The sequence below is a fragment of the Colias philodice genome, chromosome 5 (assembly GCF_061535455.1).
Source record: "Colias philodice isolate Cphi_HAF_F1 chromosome 5, ilColPhil1 Martin Lab GWU primary, whole genome shotgun sequence".
Classification (NCBI taxonomy): Eukaryota; Metazoa; Arthropoda; class Insecta; order Lepidoptera; family Pieridae; genus Colias; species Colias philodice.
Window position 1 is genome coordinate 8,036,622 of NC_143090.1, and position 22,543 is coordinate 8,059,164.

The 22,543-nt window shown below is 30.1% G+C and overlaps 1 protein-coding gene across 1 annotated transcript in view; it reads left to right on the forward strand.

Moving 5' to 3' along the window:
• Cad99C (cadherin 99C) overlaps window positions 1–22,543 on the forward strand; it is a 154,049-nt gene that overhangs the window by 98,935 nt on the left and 32,571 nt on the right. The window contains exon 3 of the mRNA XM_089695093.1: window positions 1,693–1,751. The gene's annotated coding sequence lies outside the window, so the exon portion shown is untranslated. The remainder of the gene's footprint in view (window positions 1–1,692; window positions 1,752–22,543) is intronic.

Consider the following 22,543-nt stretch of genomic DNA (forward strand, 5'->3'; position numbering starts at 1 on the left):
CAGGGAGGACGATACGCTGTGCCAATGACCAATGTCTTACCACGCAAAGTAAGTTTTAACCACATTTGTTCAACTGCCGAAGAAACCGGATGTGTCAGGGTACGTACCGTCAGGCCGTGTCTTACGTAGAAGCCGACCCCACCACCGCGGGTGCGGACGCTGGCCGGGCGCGGAATGTGACGTAGCCTGTATCCAGGCACAGCCGGTGCCCGACCATCTTCTCCCGGACGCAGCCACGTCTCATTAATAGCCATAATATCGACGGCACAATTTTCCATGGCAAAAATAAATTCATCGTGCTTATTTCCAAGCGAGCCTGGATTAAGAAAGCCAATTTTTAATTTATTTTTAGAACGACACGTCATTTTTATAAATAAAGATTATTATTGTAGCATAAGGCAAACAAATTATAATTAAAAGATGTAATAAAATAGTATTGTAGGACAATATAAAATGCACAATTTCTGTAAGTATAATAATAATTATGTATTATTATATTATTATGTTTCATCGGGGATAACATATTGTAAAAAAATCTAATGAGATATAATATGAATATAATATAGTAAAAGTAATTTATTAATATATAGCACCATGATAAGTATAAATTATTAAAAAGTAGTATTACCAAGTAGTGTTTGATATTTTTCAGCTGTTGTAATATTGAACTAAAAAGAATAGACAAATAGATATAGAAATTACGCCACCACACAGCACTTTTCGATGAATAAGAAAGAAATAATGTAAAATAAAATAAAAATAATAATTCTAGCAATTTGTTTGGCTTAACCTGACCATTGTTATAATAAAAAAGACAGACATTATTACATTTAGATATAAAAAAAGCAAAAACATAAACATTTACGGTTAATGTTAACAAAATGTGTATGTGAATTGTTATTTAGAAGCTGAAATCAGTAATGTGTTTTGGGTTTTAGATACTCGGATTATATAATGTGATCCTCATATCAATGCTAACTGCTTCTTAATGACTTATAATGATAATGGTAGAACCTTTCAGATTGTTACATATTGGAAAAAAAAACTATTTCAAATCATACAAATGTTAAGTTTCTTTAAAATACAATGAAATATTAATATGTAAAAATGACCGAGTCTTTGTACCTTTGTTTCCTTAAAACTTACTTGCATTCGCATTTTTAGGGCAAGTTGAGCTAAATTATTTCTTGAAGGACCTCCGTGATGGTTTGGCGACCCCTGACTATATAATATACAATCATTTATATGCGCATTACGTATGTTACAACTACGCTACGTCTCGTTAAAGGGTAAATTGAGACGAATGTATGTTTTATGTTGAATAAAGATAATCATTATAGTACGATTTATGCAGCGCTTTATAATATGTGGGTATATAAGGGGAACCATTGTTTTGTAAAAGGTCCAAAAACATGCTCATATTATATTTTAATCCTGTTCAAAGACAGCTAATGTCGGAGATGAAAATGTTTATATTTGGAAGAGTTTTTTGTTATCTTACCTCACTTTTTGATTCCAACAGAAAACCTTTATTCTAATTTTTGCATCATTTTAGTAACTATATAATAAGTTATTATAAAAAATACCTTTTGTATTTTATTACTTCCCTGTATGATGTTTATTGGATACCAATTGATTAAAGCTATAAAATAATACTCGTATAATGCTAAAATTGTGAATATTTTGTTTCAGATGGATCATTGGAAGCGATAATTTGAGGAATGCTATTACATCGATTTAATTATTGTTGCGTAAGTACAACTTCAATATAATAAATAATAATATTATAAAGAAGTCAATAACTCTCTTGCAATAGATGTTAGCTCCTCCTCTCCTATCTCAATATGAGAGAAATATAAATGTTTAAGATTTTTTTATTGTTTCGATTTTACTATAAATGAAATCAAAATTACTACTAACTTACTTTTTTTTACGTTTCTGTAAAATTTTAAATCAGTGACCATTCTTATATATATATATAATAGGTTATATTTAGAAATCGAAACCATGAACATCAATGTAAGTCCGTCTCGAAGTCTAATCATTTGTATATTTTGAAAGGTAAATTAAGCAGACAAAAAATATTCTAAGTAGCATGTAATTCTATTTAAATATATTGATGCTATCTCTGATTGCAAATTGGACGTCTAACAGTAAATATATCTAATCGTTCCCATCTATATCTGATTATGCAAATGATTTGCTATTTCATAATAATAGTTATCCACTCTGACAGAGAAAGTTTATTTACTCCTTATATAGTAATTGTTATAAAACTTGTTATAATATTTAATTTTAAAGTATGGAAATTGCACATGCTTTATATGGTAACGTGGAATGGTGGAATATTCTTGTTATATTCTCAGTTAAATTATTATTGGTTTGTAATATTCTAACTAACTTAGAATTAAATAAGTCCTATATAAATATGTAATTACGTTGCAAATCCTTTATATATCTGTTAAATGTTTATTAAGAAGGTTGACACCTTCTTAATAAACATTGGAATATAAAATGAAACAAAATATTTAAAATTTAAATATATGTATTTACGAAATAAATAATCCGATTGCTCGACTTGACCAAATTGAAGGAAAAATATCATCTTGCAGTGCCAAAAGATTAAAATAATGAATTAAGCTCATGGCGAAGCTTATCTAGCAGCTTATATTTTGAAACATAATTTAAATGTGCTATGAAAATGATATTATCATTATTTAAAAGGAAGCTACCTTAGACCTTACAGCAGGAACTAAAACCGTAAACTTGTGGTTAGAACAAGGGCTTTCCCTTGGACGTTAGTTTCGGGTTGCCTGTGTGGTTGATTCATACTGCAAAGAATATTGCATTACAATTTTGTAACACAATAGATATGTGTATTACTTTCCTTGTAATTTCGTAGCTTTGTGTTATGTAGCTAAGTAAGCTATAACTAGAGATTAGATAGAGAGAAATGTTATAGAATACAAAAAATACGCGAAATGTGAACCCGCGTCTTATAGGATATTAATAAATGTAAGCTTCAATATGGAACCCTATATCTGCTTTTATAACTTGGAAACAGTTTTTGTAAGTAATTTCAAGGCGACGATTTTGGTATCTTTGAATCTTGACAAAGAAGTTTCACTTCTGACACGTGTGTTCGGCACACACGCTTTTTAATGCAAATGGTAACTTAGATTGTCGTAAATTGATTGCCATCTTCGTAAAAAGTCATAAAACATAGATGTATCGGATTTCTTAAACTAATTTATTACACATTTTTTACAATTATTTGAGTTATGTCGGCATTTGGACTTTATTCTGTTCTCAAAAAGGCAAGAAGTGGCCATAAAATATTATGAGACATTAATTCTGTTTTGGAAAAGTTTTGTGAAACATCAATTTTATGAATGTTCAACTTGATTGTAGTAAGAGATAAGATTTTTAAACTAATGCATATGCATGATGTAGTTTGCTAATAACGTAGCTTTCATAATTAGCATAGCATAAGGCCAAATAAAATAAGGTACAAAAAGGCAACGAAAACTAAGTTTCAACTACCAGTCTATCTACAACTTATTTATTTTTTGACCTAATTTCCTTAGAGTGGTTCATAAATCTATTAACATAAATAAGAGCTGTTCCATTTTTGTCCAAACCGCTACCTCTAGCTATATCACAACAATTTAATCAACAATTTTCGCTATATCAGACCTATTTCTGATTAGCACGAGATATGCATATTCAGTTAATAACTGTGTGGGTTAAGAATCATATTCCAATGATCGCATAACGAGCTCCATTCTCAGCGATGATAAAACCTTTAGATATGGAGCAAATGTCGCAATATAATTATATAGAAAATACGAGATATATGTGAACAATTTACACTTCAAACGAAGTTGTTGTGTTATTAATATAAAAGGAGTAGAAATTACAGTGTGATACAGAAACGCGTGTACAAAATATAAATCAGGAAAACACGTTTTCCGGTATTTTATGGCGTAAACTATCAAATTATTCGTATCGTCATCGAGAGCATTATTTGTATGCTAATTTGAAAAGTGTACGTAAAACTTATAAAATTCTCGTGTTACAATGTTTGTGACCAATGACCATACTCCTCCGAAACAGCTGGACCGATTCTAATGAACTTTTGTGTGCCTTTTGGGAAGATCTGAGAATTGGTCAAAATTAAGTTAGAAGAATTTAGTGTTTTATGAATCAACACTGTGATACACGTAGGTAATATTTTATATTTGAGGGGGACTTCCCCCTAATATAATATAATATGTATCTGACCCTTTTGAGCGTTGATTCATTCAAAAATTTTCTAATCGGAAACAACAGTGAGTCTTCTCAAATGGGGTTTTCCAGAGCTTAAAATCGACGCGTCATTCTTAAAAATGATTTCTGTGAAAGTCATAACCTTTGTTAAATCCAGTATAAGACTAATCAGTCGATAGTTAAAAGAATTTGAAATAAAAACTAGAAATATTAAAGAAAGGAAATGCAGGCACCTGCGTGGCAACTCCGCGGGAGGTATAAGTTATTGAACATAACTCTAGTTACATGCATGTGTGCCGTGTGGTATTATTTTGCTTTTTAATTGTCAACTTATGTGATTTTTACATTCTTCGACGCTGTATTTAAATTTAATAGAATGTTCATAAACTATTATGAAATTACGATATAGAATACATCCATAGTAAAATGTTATGGTTTTTTGGGCAGCCTTCTCATTTAAAAAGTAGTAATTTCACTTTACGCTTTTACTTAACATAAAAAAGTAATTTTAACTAATTATGTAATTTGTAGGTTATGTTTTGTATAACTTAAATAATATTCTGTATAATTTAACTGACAGATGGTTCAGACACACAAAACTAAACATTAACACACTACCATACGAACAAAATTTAACTATTAAAAACATTTCTTAAGTACGCACATGGTACGCACCTTAAAATCGTAACTTTTTACGATCTGTAGCTTAGCATAAAGATACAATCGACACACCAGACAGAACAGTCCAAAACATTGAATTAACTCGCCAATTCCTTGAAAAAATAAACAGGTGTTGGCAAATCAAATACAACATATATATAAATTGCAGCCTGTCTAGAGCAACTATGTTGATTTCGTCATTGCACTAAACCGCATTCCGCTAGTACGAATTAAGCGAACTAACATTATGACAGGCCAGTTAAAGGTTAAACGATAACGCTATGTAAAATGCTGTAATTTGTCTTCTAGATCACGTAATGAAGGTGTCAAAAATAAAACGGGGTTTAAGGGACAGTTTTGATTAATTTACGTCGGACGTTGACTTGTGTTGTGGCGTGTTTAGATAATGTCGCGAATTTGTAATGGAAATCAGGCTAGATTCAAACGCTTTTAAGATTTCCTTATCTATCAAGTTTGCTTTATTTCTGTAGCTAACATCACCTCTTATATCAATATGATATTTTATGTGATCGCTTTTTAATAAATTGTCATTGTATAAACTATAACGCACACACTATTAATTGTAGATGTAAGAAAGCTCGAGTAATATGCAAATGATATTATAGGCTCCTTTACTATTAAACATGTACCTATACAATGTACCCTGGAGCCAGAGTATTTTACCGATGTATTCATACACGCTACTTGCGAATATACAAGGCATTCATTTGTGCTTTGCTGCTCGTTTTGAATTATATATTTGCATTTAACAGTGCTATAAATATGTCTCAACAAATGGACATTTATTGCTCTAGCTCCTTAAAAAGTTTCTTGATATATTTACAAGAAATCAGTGACATTATTTTTGGGTTAAAATTTAGATCAGAGGCAACTTGCTAATATTATCTTTTTGATATAATTCACACGGAATAAAATGTATATTTGCACACCAGAAATAATTAATCGACTTGGATTAATTTTGAAATTAGTTATTGGCTTAGGAAAAGAAACTATTTTTTCCTTATCTAGGATATGTTCTAAGGACAGGCTGATACATGCTATCCATACTTTATAAATAAAAACTAAAAGGAATGAGTAAATTGCAAACCAGACTATTTATTTAAGCCATATATTTTATGGTATGTTTAATGACGCCACAACATGCTTATAGAAATAATCATTAAGCCAATAACCAGTCCCACTGTGCTTGCTAACAAGGATTCATATATTATATCATACCAGCCACGCAATATGTGAAATTTTCTCACGTTTTCTCATATGCTTGGAATTTTTATCAATGGGTACAATTTATAATATTATAATGATGGTTATAGGGACATGATTAATACAAGTAACCGCATTAAAAATAACATCTTATATCATAATAATTAATTAAATATTTTAAAAATACATGTATTTGTAATCATAAGTGTACAAAAAAGTCAACAATATTATTTTAGTCTCAGAGTTATGTAAATATTCAAATTCAAATATAAAACATGAACTCTTCGTTCAATTTTCAGATAGATTTCGTATTTAATTCTTTCCTAATAGCAATAGCTTTCAAACATTTTCCTTATAAAGCAACAAACGTAAATATAGACTTCGTAAATTCTTATCTTTTTAGGATGTTAGTGTTTAGAGCTTTTGATTCACTATCACGTATAGAAATGTGTTTACATATGTAATATTTGTTTAAACTTTCTACAGGAAGGTATGGTGCTAATAAAGTCGACCTCAATACCGCTTTTATCGCATATAGCATTACTTTACGTATAAAATACGTAATATATTCGAAGTTGTGAAATAAATATTGAGATAAACAAAAGTTATTTAGTATTCTAGTTTAATACCATAAGTGGAACAATTTATGAATTTATAAATGGTACACATAAATTTCGTCTTAAACGACAACGAAGACGCGTTCACATTTACGAACAAAACTATCAATTTTAAATTATAAGCTGCAATTAATAAGAATAACGAGCAACTCAGATACCATGGTATATTAAGAAGAGCTGGAACGTCAACACATTTACACATTGCACATGTTAGGCCGGGAGATACTGACACAAAATTTCGGGTCATTTGTAACAGGATGGCGGTCTAGAGGGGTCTTAGTACGCAATGACAAAAAGAAAAATGATGGTCAGAACGCTGGTACCGGCGGACTAGTCGCGTGGGCGTTAGTCACACTCGTCGGATAAATAGCGAAAGTCCAACGATTTGTAACACAAAAATTTTAGAATTTACCGATAGCCCTTAAAAAAGATGTAGGTAGGCGGTAGTGTCATGCCATACAGTTACGATGTGACTTACAGTCCGCCATACCGACGTGAATGCGTTGATTTAAAAAAAAACAATTCAACCATTTGTACCGGGCTCACTTTTGCACAGGTAACCATCGTCGTGCAGCCATTTACTAAAATCGCCATGCCATACTTTTCGGACGATTCCAAATGGTCGCCATACCGCGGAAAATCTGCAAATTTTTGAATTTTTTTTTCTCGCCAAACGATTTGTACCACCCTACATTTTTTTTTTTCAACAACTCCTGAATGATTATAAATAGAAGTGTGATAATGCCATACCTGTGGGAGGTGGCGAATGTGTATAAGACTTTTTTCTTATTGTAAGATTTTATTCGTAGTTTGAACGATTTGTAGCAGTATGGCACTAATTTTTCCCTCTATTAAAAGTATGGCAAATATAATAATGGTCACGTTGCATCATATACTTTCCAAAAATGCCGTACTGGTACAAATCGCCAATTCTTTTCATTTTTTTTTACGTCTTGGCTTAAGTCTTACAATCATCCGCCCCATGTTTGCAATCTGCGATATTTTTTTCTAGGTAGAATTGTATACAAACAAACAGAATATAATGATCCCATACTGTAAAAAATTATTTTACGTATTGTACAGTCGTATTTTTGAAACGTGACGAATAAATTAATTTTCAAGTATGGCAGCACTTTTTCCCCCTACTAGAAGTATGGCAAATATAATAATGGTCACATTTTATCAAATACTCTCCAAAAATGCAAATGCAATACTGGTACAAATTGTTTGGCGAAAAAAAATTTTTTTTTTGCAGATTTTCGGCGGTATGGTGGCCATTTGGAATCGTCCGAAAAGTATGGCATGGCGATTTTCGTAAATGTCTGCACGATGATGATTACCTGTGCAAAAGTTAGCCTGGTACAAATGTTTGAATTGTTTTTTTTTTAATCAACGCATCGCGTCGGTATGGGGGGCTGTAAGTTACACCGGAAAAGTATGGCATGACACTACTGCCTACATCTTTTTTATGGGCTATCGGTGAATTCTAAAATTTTTGTGTTACAAATCGTTTGACTTTCGCTATTTATCCGACGAGTTCGACTAACGCCCACGCGACTAGTCCGCCGGTACCAGCGTTCTGAGTTCTGACCATCATTTTTCTTTTAGTCATTGCGTAATAAGACCTCTGTAGAACCGCCATTCTGTTACAAATGACCCGAAATTTTGTGTCAGTATCTCCCGGCCTATGTATGTGTCATATTTTGCAATTGTTTATAAATACAGGGTGATGTAATTGGTGTAGTACGAATATCTAAAAATCTATGAAGAATTTTGTGATACAGTAAATGGAAGAATTATAGACTATTTTACAGTATTTAATAAAATCATTTAATTTTTTGTTCATTTTCATTAGAAATGTCAATTTTTCTCACCAAGGTGGAAATTTGGATGATAAGGATCTTGTTAGAAAAATATAAATTTTGACTAAAATCGGCATTTTTTTTTTCAAAAATCAAATTACTAATTATTATAATCAGAGTTATCACATTATTAAAAAAAATAAGCCAAACTATACACAATTTTTACCTACTTGATGCAATCCTCAAAGATCATGGACATAGTGTATTGCGCCTTCCACCATACCATCCATTACTTATTATTACTATGGGGCATAATTAAAGAGAAAGTAGCATCACAAAATGTGAACTTTAACTTGAAAACTGTGGAAGAATTATTTAGAAAGGAAGCAAATGCTATTAGTCTGGATATGTTTAGTGACGTTTGGAGAAAGACGCGAGAACATGAGGAAAAATATATTCAATTAGAACCAAAAGTAGATAATTACACTGACTCATTTATAATAACATTAAGAGATTCCGACAACGAAACATCGAGTTCTTCGAGCGATGAAAGTTACAGTGAAGTAGAAGATTACGATTATGATTAAATAGATTCTTCTTCTTCTCTATAGATACTGCTTTCTGAATTGGTGGTAAATGTTAAAACTGTTAAACTGTTCTGACGATTCAAAAGTGCTTCTAGAAGAAGTCTAATTGTATAAATGTTTGAGTTTGAGTTTAAAACCAATATTGTGAAAATTATACATTACAATAAACATGTAACACATATTTGTTAGCGCGTATTGGTAGGTATTACGTACTTACTACAAATATAATATTTCTTAGATATCTTTACTCGACCAAAGTCAGGAATTTAATTATTATTTGATAATTGAATGATTATTAATACTTTTATCCAATTGATTATTATTAGAATAAATAATTAACTTCATCAATTGATTTACTTTTAAATTATAATTTTATAGGTAAATTATGAGAGCTTTCATAAGTAATTATATTTGCATATATATATATATATATATATATATATATATATATATATATATATATATATATATATATATATATATATATATATATATATATATATATATATATATATATATCTACAACGCACCATTTTACAATTCAAGTCTAAAATGAAACTAGAGTCGCATTTATTTTTGAACATACTGTAAGTGAAATTGCATAAGTGTGAGTACTGTGAACATGCCAGCTTTCCCTAATTGACCGATAAGTGACATTATCAATTTATTGGCTTAACCGAATAAAAATTTACCATTTTGGTAGTGAATAGCCGTCGGCAGTCGTAGGCGTAAGGCTTTGGTGAAAAGTGTCACAAATAAATTGACTATCGTGAATGACACGACTTCGTTTCATAATTCATTCGCAGTACAATAAGGTCGTGACCGAGTAATTGTTTGACACTTTCATGAAGAAATTGAAATTGGCTTGTGGGAGATTGTAGGTAGCATTCGGATATTGGGTGTAGCCAATTATCCGTATTATGGTCAATGGGTCAAACGATTCCGATTTACTTTACTTTCCACTCCATTAAATAAATCGATTTGATACAACTCTGTTAAAGTGTAGGTATGCTGTATCTATAGACGTTAACTGTTAAACTTGCTGAGATCTTTTATCGTAATATTTCACGTGTGCTTTTTATTAACGTATTTGAAGCACAAACATTCTGTTAGTTTCATTTTTATTTAGTACCGAACAATTACGTGGTTGTATTTAACAATTTTCACATTCATGTATTAAATCAATACCTATTTAATAGATACAATAACTATTTCACCTATAAAATATTATAAAAAAAATATATCTAGTTACCTATATATTGGAAGTAAAAAGAGGAAGTCACACTTAACATTAATCAATTACCATTTGCAGTTTTGATTATGTAAGGCAACAAAAAATTATATATCATGTTGCGTAGGATTTCAATCGTTCTATACAGTATACAGACAGAAAGTAAGGCCATTAAAAGAGGCTTAAAAATCAATTTTATATAAAAATTATTAATGAAATAAATATAGACCTCAGTAATAACTCATTATGTAACTAAGTATTGACAAGTTCCTTACAAGATACCTGGGTCTTTAAACTAGTGTGAAGTACTCTTAAAAAAAACTTTTTATAGAATAATAAACTTTTAAATGATATAGAATAATATAAATAATAGCGTTATTATTGGTAATAACTAACAAGCTTGTTAAGGATTTCGATTTGCAATTTGTTTTAGTTATTATTTTAGCTCAGGTATCAGAGCAACTAGATTATTAGGTATTGTTAGTACTAATTATATGAGATTAAATGAAGTTTCATAACATAACATTATATCGTTGGTAAATTTTATTACACTTTATCGGTAGGTATAATTCTAAGTATAAATTACAGATTTAATCTTAATAGATAAAACTTAATACTTATGTTATTTTTATTGATGCTGATACAAATAAATGATAATATTACGTAGAAATGTTTGTTACGTAAGACTTGTAAGACCTCGCTGTTATAATTTCATTATTAATATTCTTTTAATTTATAGGTAATCTATTTATACATCGAAAGATATGTTCGTAAAGTTAAAAGATGTAAGTATTCATAGCGTGGTTTCATTTTGCTAGTTATTGTCACTTTAATATTATTTCATCTATCCTTTATTTTGTGTCCAATCAAGTATTATTTATTATCTATTACTTTAAGTTAAATTATTATTTTAAAGTCTCTAATTAATTAGAAAATACTAGAGAATAATTTAATATTAAAACAATTTAAATGCTTAAAGTCCAGCATGCCTGCAATGGATGCCACTAGATAGCATCGTAGGCTATTTAAAATGGCATTATTGGCGTAGGAGCAGCGCTGAAACAATAAATTTCTATTGTACCCCGTAGATGGCTAGGTGGCGCTGCCGCAAAGTAAACATTACGCTCCGTTAAAAATAATAATTAAAAATATTAAAAGTGGATAAAGTTTGAAAGTATACGTATTAAACTGTTAACAAATATGTGTTTTTCAAGTGCAAATGTTATCTCCGAAATATGTGAACTCTAAAGTGAATTAATTAAACATTTTATAATGCCGTAAATACTACTGCTGTGATGACGATATGTTTATGAAAACAATCTATTAACTAGAATCTTACACCCAAAAATAACTGGAAAATCTCAGTGTGATAATTAAGAATAAGAAGTGTTATACAGAGATGTTTCACAGGTGAATAATAAACAATATTTCCTGTGAAAACCGTTATTTCTTCAAATTTTTAAAAAATACCTCCAACACTAAATAACTGAATGAGACATCTAGTGGCGAATAGCGAAAATTTCTCTCACAACGAATGAAGATCTACTTATTAAACTTAGACTCAAACCAATATGTGATGAGAACTTCCCCAATAGATGGCGCTATATTAAAAAAATAAACAATTGAATCACAGCCGCTCCCCAGTAGATGGCGCTAAATAAAATAAATAAATTTATGAATTACTATACTCAGGATAAACAACAATAAAAACTGCAATTCAATAACTAAATATATATAAAAGCTCATTAACACTCAGAAATGGAGAATGCAGAGAAGGAACTGTGTGTCAGCAACGTAACCCTAAGAAAAAGGAGAATAAATTTATCCTCAGAATCCCTAAACCTTTCTTTCACATCACTAACACCAAACTCGCAATCAAGAAGCCTTCAAGACATCTCTACAAACAGCTCCGATGAAATCGAGATTCTTAAAGATGAAATACAAAAACTAAATATTGAATTACAGAACGCCCTAAAAAAGATTGACTCTTTAACATCGGAAAATATGCATCTCAAACAACAAAGTCCATATCCAAACTTCAACAAGTCCCCGGAAAAAGAAAAAGGCTCTTCAGATACTCACTCTCCAGAATGTCCCCTGAAAAATACACAACCAGCAAATACTACAGCCTCTCAAATCAATAACCAAAATGGCTTACCAAACAAGAAAAAAATGTCGATTAATATTGCTTCGGGATCAAAAAATCTTACAGTAAACAATAGTATAGAAGACATGAAAATAGAAGATAAAATATCTATAAACTTAAAACCGAAAATAATAATATTTGGAGATCAAAGCGCCCGTGGACTGTCAAAATCTTTAATAAAATCTAGATCAAAATTAGAAAATAATGACTATATAATAACAGCTTTCATCAAGCCCTATGCAACCAGCGAACGAATCTTAAGTAGCTGCAACAGTGAATTTTTAAAGTCTCTCTCTTCAGAAGATATAGTAATACTTGCAATCGGCGCTAATGACAAGAATCCTTTTAATCTGTTCTCAAATTTATGTAATACACTACATCAACTACGAAACCAAACAGTATTTGTTACACAGGTGCAACACAATCCTTACTTAAACGAAAAATTAATTAATTATCACTTAAAAACTATAATATCTAATTTTAAAAAATGTAAATACCTAAAAATACACACATCACTATATTATGATACTATTAAAAAATTAAGCTATCATGCACATTATCTAATAAATTTAACCTATACATTAAATACTGAAATTGACCACTTACACTTCTGCACATTTCAATCAAACAAAAAAATTAAAACAATCCCACGCACAACAATCCAAGCGAAGATAACTAACTACTTTCAAATATTAGGCAATAATACCAATATGAATAAAACATTTTTTCGTCGAGCAAAATAAATATGCCAAACTTACGATAATTCACCAAAATATAGCCGGACTTCTCAGTAAACAACAACAAATTGAGATGGCTCTATCTAACTTACATAATGATTTAGGTGATATTGACATAATTTGCTTCACAGAAACCTTCCTGAAACATGGATCAGAACCAAATGTGAGAATAAGTAATTATAGACTAGTTTCATACTTTTCTCGGCCAAACCAACGCCGTGGTGGATCTTGCATTTTAATTAAAAATAACCTCAAATACAAACTCATCCATAACCTCATTCCCCCCACACTTCTTCAATTTGAATACTGTGCCGTTGAAATAATTAAATTTAACCTCATAATAATTTGTATATATAGAACACCTACACCAGACGTATCTACATTTTTATACAACTTTGAACATTTATTAAATAATATTTGTAAAAAAAACAATAAAAAAGTTATTATCTGCGGTGATTGGAATATAGATACACTGAAAAATACAAAAAAAGCTAATGATCTTCAATCTATTCTCAGTAACAACAATCTAAATAACCATATACAAGTACCTACACGTAAAAACGCCTCCCTCGACCTTATAGTAAGCAACATACCAGGGGCCCAATCGGGTCTACACTATTTAGCACTTTCAGATCACGAAACAGCACAGTCACTTTCAATAAATCTAGAAATTAACAACCAAGTAAAAGACAACCCCACTTTTTATTACAAAAACATACGAGATCATAGTAAGGAAAATATTGCAAAATTCATAGATAGTATCTCAAATTTATCGTTTTCTGAAGTATATAACTACCATACAACCAATGAAGCGTTTAACAATTTCCATGACACGATTACATTATTTTATGATCTTTGTTTTCCCATACTTAAAATAAAACATACATGCAAACACATAAAAAACCAAAAATTATCTAAAGGTATTAAAAAATGTTGTATAAAAAAAAGAATTCTATATCTAAAATATCACCAATGTAAACATAATAAAAAACATAACAAATATATTTACAATCGATATAATTATATACTCAAAAAATGTATTAACAAAGCACAACAAATAAATAATCAACGATATATTCTTAATGCTAAAAATAAAAGTAAAGCTGCGTGGACTATAATTAATGGACATACAAATAACAATATATTAAAGACCGAAATTGATGAGATTTACGTTGATGGTAAAATGTATGCTAAACCAAACGAAATATGCGATCTATTTAACAAATACTTTACGTCATTATCATCACAATCAAAAATTACAAACAAAACCAATGATAACTCTTACCCTAATATTCCTCAAAATTCTAAAAGCATCTTTCTGTCACCGGTAATCGAAGAAGACATTTATAAAATAATTATGACGCTAAAAAACACTAACTCCGTAGGTTATGATAACATGGACACTAAAGTTTTAAAATTGTGTGCAATTTACCTAATTACCCCTCTAACATACATAATTAACCTATCGCTGACTGAAGGAATATTTCCTAATAAATTAAAATTCTCAATTGTAAAGCCACTCTACAAAAAAGGATTAAAAACAGATATGAGCAACTACCGACCCATTACTCTAATTCCCATATTATCAAAAGTCTTTGAGAAAGTTATGTTTCAGAAAATTGAGAATTTCTTTACATCTTGCAATATTCTTAAAAAAGAACAATTCGGATTTAAAAAAGATAGCTCCACCACCGTAGCATGTTTTTCATTAATCAAACAAATTACAGAATGCCTCAATAATAAAACACTCATTAGTTGTGTATTCTTAGACATGACAAAAGCTTTTGATTTTGTCTGTCACAAAACACTACTGTCTAAGCTGTCGTGCTATGGAATTAGAGGTAACGCCTATAATTGGGTTAAAAGCTACCTAGAAAATAGACTACAGTGCGTGGAAATCACTAAAACCGATAAATCCCACCAAAAATCATACAGGTCTACATATACATGCAATAATTATGGTACACCACAAGGCAGCATATTAGCCCCCCTCCTATTTTTGGTATACATTAACGACCTCCCAGATGCAATAAACGTAGACAGTATACTTTTCGCAGACGACACTACACTTATAATAAAAAGTAAAACTAAGGAAGACTTAGAAAGGGACATAATTAAAGCTCTAGACGACGCTATAAAATGGTTAAAACTGAATAATCTCCAGATTAATATGACTAAGACAAATATAATTAATTTCCAATCATATAATACAAACATACAACTTGACATAAAATACGAAAATAATCAATTGACTACTGTTAATGAATGTGTATTTTTGGGTATAACACTAGACAAATTTTGTAACTGGAAACCACACATTGCAAAAATTATAAATAAATTGGATCGTTTTGTGTATGTACTAAAAAAGTTGAAACAGACGATTAATTTAGATGTTGCTATGATCGCTTATCACGCGTACGTATCATCGGTACTTAGATACGGCATAATAATATGGGGTAACTCTGTAGCAATACAACCAATATTTAAATTACAAAAAAAATGTATTAGAGCAATGTGTGGAGTACATTTTATGGATAGCTGCAAACCCCTCTTTAAAAAATTAAAAATCTTGCCATTACCTTGTCTATACATTTTGGAAATATGTTTATTTGTTAAAAAAAATATGATCTTCTTTGAAAAATATGATGAAACAAATACTACACGACACAAAGAAAGATTACGCTCACCTAAGATCCGCCTTGCACTATATAGAAATAATGCGTATTGCATGGCTATAACTATTTATAACCACTTACCCATAAACGTTAAAGAATTGAAACTGAATTTTTTCAAAAATAAACTGTATAGACTGCTACAAGCTAAAAATTATTATAGTGTTAAGGAATATTTAAATGATCGTGACATTAATGTATGAATCCTAATTGAATTTAATTGTAATTTTATGTGTAATTGTTTTATGTGTAATTTTTAGTGTTAAGGAATATTATTTTATATGATCGTGACATTAATGTATGAATCTTAATTTAATTTAATTGTAATTTTATGTGTAATTGTTGTTGTAATTGTTTATTAATGTATTTTGTGGGTAATTTTGTAATTGTCTATTAATGTATTTTATAACTTGACTGTATTAATTTGTAAATTTTTGCACGCCATTTAAAATGGCAGTATATGCGATAAAAAAAATTTTGTGTAACACCCTTATGAACCATATACGAGCAAATAAATATATTTGAATTTGAATTTGAATTTGAATTTGCCTGATAATTTTGACATGCCATACTCGTGCATAAATTGTTTATGTTTGATGAACTTGCAGTCGTTTTTCCCATGCGCTTATTTGTCAGCGGAATTTATGGTTTGGGAGATATGTTCATTTTCAATGTGTGTTTTGATGTAAGATACGATTGAAGTACGTAGTCAGTTTAAAATGTTTTTTTATTGAATGATGCAACTCTTAGGTTTATCATTCCTTTGTCATGTAAAGTGAAAAGTCTACTACTTATTCTATATAAAATATTTCGTAACTACGCAACGTATATTCAATACGTTGATCGATTCATTTTATTTGTTCATTTTATTTATTCATTTTATTCATTTTATTTTATTTTATTTTATTTGTTCACACTGATTTAACGGTCACATTACCATGTTTTATCTCTGTCAAATCACACACTAATGTCAATTTATTATCGAAAATTAAAAATGTAAACATATAACAGAGTCATAAATAATATCGAAGACATGTCCCTACATTCGTATAAATACGGTATGCATTGAAAAACATTTGAACAGACCTGTTGAATAAATTTTACGGTAATCTTTGAATTATGGTTGCATTTGAATTTATTATGTTGGCCGTAGCCCGTAACATCTGGCTCTTAGGCGCGGTTTAGACTGCACAAATTGTGACATTAACAGCAATTATGATACGAACAATACTTCTCACGTAAAATAGACCTGTTTCATAATACATGATGTAATTCAGTTGATTGTTACAACATTTTGGTAATTGTTAAATCAAAATGTAAACGAGGTATAACACAATATAAATGAGTTGTCTTAGTTCGTATAGGTATTAAGATATTAAACTGTGATTCATTTAAATACAATAAAAGGAAAGTTGCAATGTAAACTGTTATGGAAAAATTTCACTATTCGATTTCTATCCAATAAGAATGCGCAGTTCAATTTGTATGCTGTTACTTTGTTTGGATGACATTCCTGACAATATATCCTTCTTTGTTTCGTTGTAAATGGTATTTATTTCCCTGACTTCGTAAGCACAATGACTTGTTATATCGTCACCTGTACAGATCTCAGTTGTTCTTGGTTAATGTACTTGCATTCAGGATGTGCATAAATTTTACACCAAGCCTTGTCGCACGTGAAGTCACGTAGTTAAACACCTTTAGATTATTTAGCTTCAACATCAATCAAGTGCTGTTCCCGCTCTGTAAATCTTAGCCAGAAGAAACTACTGGGCGGATGTTATTTTCTTTGGCCATTATGCATATGTGTCATCGGTTTTTTGGTGTAGGTGTTTTTGTTTTCCTCTTTAGTGTCTTGTTAGCTTTCCATGTATGATTCATGAATGTTCATGCTTGGTTTATGTGAGTCTTCTTTACATGATATACGTTTAATGTTTTTCTAAATAGATTTTACCAATTTCATATAAGATGCTAGTGTTATATCCGGTGATATAGTTTAATGTGGAGTTATATATGAAATGAAATCCCTCGAAACGTGTGTGCAGAAAGGCAATGTTCATCGCTTTCCATCTGATCAACAGGGTTATAAAACCAATTGATTACCAGTAAAGTAAAATCCTCAAACAACTAAAACGTCTACCGGCTAATCTCAATAATTTGAAACGCATGTGCGAGCCCTCCATTAAAGTACGAAGTTGGCATAATTTTCCATTACTTCGGAATTTCAATTACCCAGTACGACTAATTGCGTATTTCCGATACATTGGCTATAATTTAATGTTTATAATAAGTGTGGCTCGGTGCATTCTCAAACTGGTTTGTGGGCTCTTTGCTTCTTCTGATAAATAACATTTTGCTTTCTAAACCCTATAGTTACATTGCATTGAGTATTTAAACCGTATTTATTGCTAGCAACGTTATATTAGACTGTTGATTAAAATCACGGTGCATGCTGTGTCATTTTCTTTCGATATCTCTTTTAAGGATGGCGTTTAGGTTTCATTATGGCGGCCGCGGCATGAGCTTTTATAACGGTTGATGCTTTAATTGCTTTATATTTATAGTTTGGATTAGCTGCTTTTCTTAGATTAGTATATTTGAATTCTTATCTATTAACAGTTAGGATATCCGCACTTTCTAAAACTTTATTTAGCTTTTATTTTAGAATATCATAACACTCTCCCAATATTAGGTATACTATAACGCTATATGGTATTTTTTGTGCATTTGATAGTTTTTCTCTACAGTAAATGATAAGTATACTCAATTATATATTCAATTTCAAAAATGTCTCCAGCGTACTATATTTTACATTGTATTTATAGTGCAAGATGGAAATAAAAGCAAATAATATAAAAGTGTATTTATTAGTGCAAGTATACAACCCGTCTCATTAACATTATCTTAATCGATATCTAGCGTTGAATAATAAAATGGTTGTTTGAATTCGGTAGTAAGAACCTTGATTAAATCTTGCGTATGATAATGACATCTATTGTATGACATTCCGAGCAACAACTTTCTTACGAAACTAAATCGATGTATTTTAGATAACGCAATAGTGTTTCTTTGAATATGAATCGTGAGTGTAGGAAGTTTTAATAGGTTATTATTTGAGTTTTCCCTTTGTCTTTGTTTCCCTATTTAAATATATAATTATACTAATTGCTAAAGAATTAACAGTGTATTAAAATGTTATTATAAATTAATTGGGTAGGTAACTCTTTTCGCATTTGTATCATAATTTTATCAAATCTTAACATATACTTAATTTTCATCGTTTAAATAACATCAAACAAACAAACAAAAATACTTTATTGTGCACCAATAAATAAAAATTACAAAAGTAAATATATAAAATAATTTGGAAAATCCAAAAGTGCACGCCTCATAATTTTTTTTTAATAAATATTTATTAATTATTATTTTTGTTTATTTAATAACAATTAAACCACATCGAATCAGACCCTGAAAAATGAAAGGGTTCTATTCCTGAGCATACTCAAGCGTAAGAGAAAAAAAAAGACTCGTTTAGTAAAGTATTTCGGTCGCTATCGTGTTAACAAGAAAAAGGATCCGCACATACAGACACACGGACGTCCAAGACGGAACTTTTTTAAACTGTTTTTTAACTAGTTTAAATAACAAAAATGACATCAAAAATATCATGAACGTTAAAAATAGTGTTTTTTCTTAATATGTGTGTGTATGTATTATCTTACAAGTGCAATGTATGATACATAAAGACATTTTAAGTTTGAAAAATCAGATGTTTTGCGCGAAGTGACAGTAGTACCCACCTCAACGCTTCGCTTATGAGGCGTGCAATAAATAGACACAGTTGAGCACAACAGGCGGTCTTATCGCTAAGACAGCGATCTCTTCCAGACAACCTGGTGGTCAAGGAAAAACAGTGTAAGTATTAGTTAATGGGCAAGAGGTGCATTTATAAAGTTTAAAATACATAAATAAAATAGTATAAACACAGCGAACATATATACATCCATAATATACCTACATACATAATACATATACTTACATAAACCTACATACATAAAAGTAGTATACGTAGATAAAATAATATAAATACAAAGTACATATATACATCTCTATTATATACATACATATATACACATACATACATATACATATATACATACACATAGAAATGAGCTACTCACAACATCATCATATCATCTAACAGCTACTCATAACATCATCCATTTTGACCAGGAGGCAATTCAAGAATGTAGTTATGAAGCTATTCTAAATTTTTATTTTCAATTTGAAATAAATTTGCTATACGTACTAGATTCGAATCCCTACATAGGACTACATTGTTTTCACGTATCACGATTCCAAGCTAAATCCCGAGTTAATACCAAATTCCGAGGCTTGCACAATACCAATTGTCTCATCAATTTGTTAGCAAACACTATTGTTTATCGCAAAAGGGGATAAAATTAGAGTACAATGAACTGTAACTGTTCACGCTACCTGTACTGGGATAATGGGAGTAACTGGGATACGGAATGCTAAGCCTGTAACTGAGATGCCGTTTAGAAGATGTGTCTGTGCTTTCATTAAGTATATATGCTAGGTTTTACCAGTTTACTAATTAATTTATGTAAAAAAAATTGTATATTTTGTTATCAGACTATATAAATTAATATATAAGGCATATATAAATAACACAGAAATTATGCCCCAATAGATAAAGAAGCAAAATATACAACCTATTTATCTTTAGTACCTTACTTCAAACTGACTCATATAATTAAATATTTAATAGCAATTGAATTGCTGTGCACATTCACTTGATACATACAATGTGTGGTTAAATGCTAATGGAATAATACCTTAAATGGCGACTACAAGACGCATTAACGTAAACTAGCAGGTCATCTATAATACTAAACCTGGGTAGAAATCGGTACTAACTATAGTTTAAGCTTTAGGATAAAAGATAGATTAAATAAGTTTGTGGATAAGTAATGAAATACTAATTTAAAATAATTCAATTAATAAAAGAAGAGAGTACCCACTAGACACGAAAATTTTGGCGAAAAGTAAGAATTTATGACAGACAGTAACTAAAATTTGCTATAAAATTTTCTACAAAATTAAGCTTATAATTAATTTCATTTAAAAAGTAGTTAAGTAAAAGTATCAAAAATATATTATGAACTAAACCTGTCAATAAATAGCTGATGAATTGGGGGTTACGGCATAATGCGCTCGGAAGGAGTCTGATGAAGATGCAACTTCTTAGAACATAAATAGAAAGTGATTCTACGAACTATATGAATGAAGACGTATTTACGTCAATATTGCAAGTTTATTTGAAATCCAATTACGTATTCTTTGAAAGCTTAAGAGAAATTATCAAATTAATGGTAACAAAAGGAATGAATCTATGAGCATGAAGAGAAATTTATGGTAACAAAATGATTGATTTTTCGTCTAATGTGAATAATTTACTTATTTAAAACAATGGCTGTATTTTCTAACGATATATTTTTTGATAGGTATTCAGTTTTTCTAAATTTCTAATTTCTAGACACGTAACTTCCACCCTGTAGTAATGAATCTTGATAATAGCATCATAATCTGAATTTAACACATGATATTAGTGAAGTATCTTCAATTTATAAATTATAATATTTCGTCACTCATAATTAATCAAAATAATTATACTATTACATGATACTTATAACAGGTTATATATATTTTTATAACACGAGAAAAAGCCATGGAGCGAGATCTATGCATGCCATGTGCGCACGTCAGAAAATATTCTCGTTGTAAATTCATCACCTGTCAGTTAAACTGGACATGATTAAATCGGAATACATGAATGATTTACGATCCATTTATCTTTGTTTAATGTTTATCTAACGTATCATGTGAATCTGAGATTCTCTCCGTTGTAGATACGGAAGCGAATATTTAGAAGGAGAAATTATAGATAATGCTCGTAGAAATATATCTGATGTATGATGTATGCGGATGATAATTTATCAAACGGCTTCTGAAAGCAACAAGCAGTTCTGAAGGCATTTGAAACAACCTTTTTTCCTACTACTGTCAACACTATCTTCTATTCTCTGAAAAATACATTATTATTTATTACATTATACATGTAGTTTGTTAATTATAGATAATAATATGTATTTGTATACATGGGTGAATAATTGATTATTGCCCAATAACTTTTAAACGATTGTTAATTTACTGCAAACAAGTAATTTCACATTAGCTAAATGTTTTCTTGATTAAAACATGCGTTAATTGCGTTTAGATAGGTAATCAGCTGGTATACCATTTAGCATAGGTTAAATAATATCGAGTAGTTCTTGAAGTTCAGTGACATGCCAATGTAATGGTGAAATGGTGTCCGGAAAAACAGTTCAACAAAATTATAAAATGAAATCGAGTGTACACTACCAAGGGATACGGGTATATTTTTAAGGCATATACTAAAACACGTATTTCACGTGTTTTATTAATCACTGACTAATTGCTTAGTGAATAAATGAACCAGACAAAAAATTTGTGGTGTGAAGTTTCCTAATTTAAGTAAGTACCTACTCTATTT